Below are 4600 nucleotides of genomic sequence, written 5' to 3' on the forward strand. Positions count from 1 at the left end.
GTCTGCAGCACGGTGACCTCAGGCTTTCTTCCACGGTGGGGGGGTCCCCCAGAGTGAGACCCCAAGACAAGCACAGAGAGCTCCATGGCTTTCCTGTCCCAGCCTGTACGTCACTGAGCGTCACCCCATCACACTCGATAGATCAAACCAGCGCCCCCAAATGCAAGGGGAGGGGGTATAGACGCGCCCCCTGACCGAGAGAAGCGTCTGAGTTCTGCCATTTTCCTGTAACGGCCACAACTCCTGAGGGGCCTCTCTTCAGAGGAAATGCCAGCCTGGAGAGTACCACGACTTGATGGGATGGACTCACCCCAGACGGAGTGGCTTCCCCCCAAGGGGCGGCCCACTGCAGTTTCCATCCGGCTGATCCTCCACACCCACTTCTCGCGTTTGCTGTCCGGGCACAGAAGCCTCATTTGTGTTCATTACACGGGGACGTGCAGAACCAGAAAACAAACGTGTTTCCTTAAAATTCTATTTGGGAAGTCTTCCAGGCAAGACGCGGGCAATTCTTTAATCCTCCACCCCTCCTGACACACCCCCCTCGCACGCTCACGTGCACTCGCCTGCACTGTTCGGGGAGCCACCGCGGAAGGCACAGCCCGGCAACCGGGACCGAGGCGGCGCCTCAGCTGCAAACGCGGCACAGCCCTCTGCCCCACCCAGGATTCGGCCCCTGCACTCACGCCCCCGCGAGTGTGCGGGGGGCCTGTGCCTCAGGAGCCCACCCCCACCGCCCCGCCGCATCGGCGCCCCGACTCTCCTCGGAGGGACCCCCTCCTCTCATCCCACGAACGTCAGGGTGGCCCGGCCCCACGTGCCAGCTGCAGGGTGGTCACGTGACCCAGGTGCAGCCAATCAGAACCTTCCCTTCCCCTTGACACAGTGATTGGTTCCCAGATGGCACACGACCTCGGCCAGGCCATGGAGATTCCCCCCCAGGCCTTCCATTGGAACTTAGGCGAAAGGTCAAAGAGGGAAGCCTCCACAGAAGGAAGTAGGGACAAGGGATTATAAGATAACAGTAGATAATGCTTATTGGGCACCGACTTATGCATGGCACTATTTATAGGCAATGTGGTTACTCCACTCTCATCACGACGCTGTGAGATGCATAGTCTTTTTAGTCCCCACTTTTATAGATGGGGGAAACGAGGCTCAGAGAGGGTAAGTCACTTCTCTGTGGTCACACAGACAGAGGAAGAGCCATAATTCAGATCCAGGCACTTGGTCCCAGAGTAGGGTTGCCAGATTTAGTGAAACTATAGGATGCTCAGTTCAGTCTGAATTTCAGATAAACAATGAATACTGTTTTGGTATAAATATGTCATCTGCAATATTGGGGGCATATACACTAAAAAGCTCTTCACTGTTTATCTGAAATTCAAGTTGAACTGAGCATCCTGTGTTCCAGCTGGCAGCCTAGGAGCCCATGTTCTTATCCACGACACTCTACTGCCCTTAAGACACCATGAGAGCATGATGCTGAATCCTGATCACATTGTCCCAGCCCCTGGATCCCGCTGAGCCTGAAGCCAGTGATAAGAGATGGCTTTCTGTCACTTGCATCTGAAAGAGTGCCACTGTCAACTGAAATGAGCCCTTGACAGAAGCCTGACCTGTGGTTGGGACTGAGGTGTGGGGACACCGAGAAGAGGTAAAGGACGACGCTCCCGTCCTCGAGGACCTGAGTAGGGCTGAGGAGACAGGACTCACACACAGAAAGGTGCTACGTGGGACGTGCTCACCTGGCCACTGACAGGGTGTATCAGTTTCCCATTGCTGCACAATAAATTACCACAAACAGCAGTTTAAGACGACACACATTTATTAGCTCACTGTTTTCATGGGCCAGGAGTCCACGCACTGCTTAGTGGTTCTCAGCTCAGGGCCACACAGACTCAGTCAAGGTGGAGGTCAGGCTGCATTCTCATCTGGAGGCCTGACTGTAGATTTCATGGTGGCTTGCTTCTTCAGAGCCAGAAGCCTCTCCTACTTGGAGTCTCTGACTTCAGGGAAGACCTGGAGCTTCTTTTAAAGGACTCATCTGATTAGGTCAGGCCCACCTGAATAGTCTTCTTTTGATTAGTGCAAAGTCAACTCATTAGGGTCCTTAATTGCATCTGCAAAATCCCTTCACCTTTGCCATAGCTTATTGGTTAGAAGCAGGTCACAGGGCCCACCCACACTCAAGAGGAGGGGGGTAACACAGAAGTGTGGGTGCTGAGGGTGGGAATTACGGGGCCACTGTAGGGTGTGTCCACCCCAGAGGGGGACACGTCAATCCAGGTCGGTGCAGCAGGACAGGCTTCCCGGGAGGGGGGGTGTGGGCCTGTCTCTGCAGGAGCCCTGGTTTGGGGAGTGAGAGCTTCAGGGAGGAGAGACAGGGTTTGACCTGAGCAATTCTGGCACCTTTGCCATAGTGACTCTCAGCTCCGGCCTCACCGCAGCCTCCCGGCCGTGGCAGGCGGTTATTTCTTACCATCCCATGTCCTGAGGGGGGAAACTGAGGGACGGAGAGGTGAAGTGACTGGTTTAAGTCAAGTTGTGGGAGGGGATGAGGAGGGAAGAAGGAAGAGGGGGGTGGGGAGGAAACAGAAGGGGGAGGAGAGGAGGGGAGGAGGAGGGAACTAGGATGGAAGGGAGGAGGGGAGGATGGGAGGGAGGGGAGGAAGGAGGAAGCAGGAGGGGGAGGGAGAGGGGAGGGGGAAGAGGGAAGAGAGGGAGAGGAGGGAGGGGAAGGTGGGAGGGAGGAGGGAAGGGGAGGGGAGGGAGGAGGAAGCGGGAGGGGGAGGGGAGGGAGGAGGAAGAGGGAGGAGGGGGAGGGGAGAGGGGAGGGGGAGCAGGCAGGGCCAAGGGCCCTGTGCCACCCCCTCAGGAGGGCGAGCCCTCCGCCCACACGGCCCCTCCTCCAGCCGGGCCGGCCCAGCGGGGCGCAGAGGGCTCAGAGGGGGGCAGGTAAATGTCAATCTACAGTCTCACGACCTTTTTAAAGCCAAACGTGCGATTTCAGAGCTTTACTTTCCAGAGTTGGTTTGGAAAATCAGAGCCCACTTCTCCTCACCCCCCCCCATTCCCCTAATCTGGAAATCCGGCTGACAGTCAGCAGGACACGGCTCTCCGGGAACCTGAGAGCCGGCGTGCCGGGAGGGGCCAGGAGCGCGAGAGGTTCGAGACCCTCCCGGGAAAGGAGCGAGGAGAGCGGAGAAGCGCCGGCACCTGCGACAGAGGAGAGCCGAGCGCCGCTTGGCGCCTGCGCTCCTCCAGGACCGGCGCCCCCACCCCAGCCCCCAGCGCAGCTGGCGCCAAATGGGGAGGGTCACCTGACCCGGGCCTGGCCAATCAGCATAGTCTCTCCTCTTGGCCACAGTGATTGGCTCAGGTTTGGGCCTGTGAGCCAAACAGTCCAATCAGCTTCAACTGGGGACTCACGTTGGAACCAGGAGGGGAAACATCTGTCTCCCCTCTCGGCACCGTGACGACGTAAGCCTGGAGCTGTAAGGATCCGTCTTGCCGTCGTGAGAGGAGAGGCCGTCTGAGAACGTAGTCGACAGGAAGGCAGGGCCGACACGGAGACAGAGCACCCTGGGGACATCGTGGAGCCCCTGGATCTAGCCATGCCTGAAGCTAGTCCTAGCACTGGAGTTTTCAACACTGAGCCAATAATGCTCTTGTTTGCTTGAGCCAGTTTGGGTTGGGGTTTCTGTTACTTGTAGCCAACAAAATCCGGAGCCATGCTGGCAAAAAGGAAGTGGACGCCAAAAAGCGTTGAACTCGGCCAGCAGGTACGTGCTAAGCAGGAACGGCGAGACGGCTCAGAGGCCGGAAAACGAAAACTGGATCCAAGCTGGGGACCCCTCGGCCACCAGTCCCTGTCACTCTCCCAAACCCAGCCTGACTCGAGATTTCGCCGTTTGATCATGGGAAGAAAGAAGCGTGAGGGAGAACAGGGAGGGCATCCCAAGAGGAGGAGGTTTGGAAGCTGTCCCGCGCATAATGCGTTGACTGACACCCGCTCGTCCCCCGAAGTCGTCTGATGAAATCGGGGACCATCCGCGTGCTGCTGCGCGGCCGGGAGCGCGCTCCGCTGAGGGGCCGTGACGGCGGGCCGGCGCCTCGCTCGGACTGTATTTCCAGCACCCCCTTCACGGGCCTCTCCTGATCTGCTTACGACGCCTTGAAGGCGGGGACAGAGGGCGGGCGGCCTTCAGAGGAGGTCGCGCTCCTGGGCGCGGCCGGCTGGCTCGGAGAGAACCGCGGCTCCTCGGGCTCCGGGTCGGCTCCGCCGTGTGTTCAACGCCTGTTTGCCGGAGGAGCCAGACCCGTGCTGTGTCGTGCACGAGCGGTGCTCGGGGTGACAGTGAAGGAGGCGACGGGAGGCAGGAGAGAGGTGGGCTGGCGTCCCCCACCCACCCCGCGCTCAGTCCAGACCGTCCCGCCCCCCCGCCAGGCGCCACCCTGTAAATGCGCGTCCGCCGATGTCACTGCAGGGCTCGAAATCCACGCGGACTGTGCTGCCCTGGAGCACGGTCCACACCAGATCCGCCCCGCGGCCGGCCTGCCTCTCCCCCTCGGCTCTCCAGCCCTGCTTTCTCAAAAT

The sequence above is a fragment of the Diceros bicornis genome, chromosome 35 (assembly GCF_020826845.1).
Source record: "Diceros bicornis minor isolate mBicDic1 chromosome 35, mDicBic1.mat.cur, whole genome shotgun sequence".
Taxonomy (NCBI): Eukaryota; Metazoa; Chordata; class Mammalia; order Perissodactyla; family Rhinocerotidae; genus Diceros; species Diceros bicornis.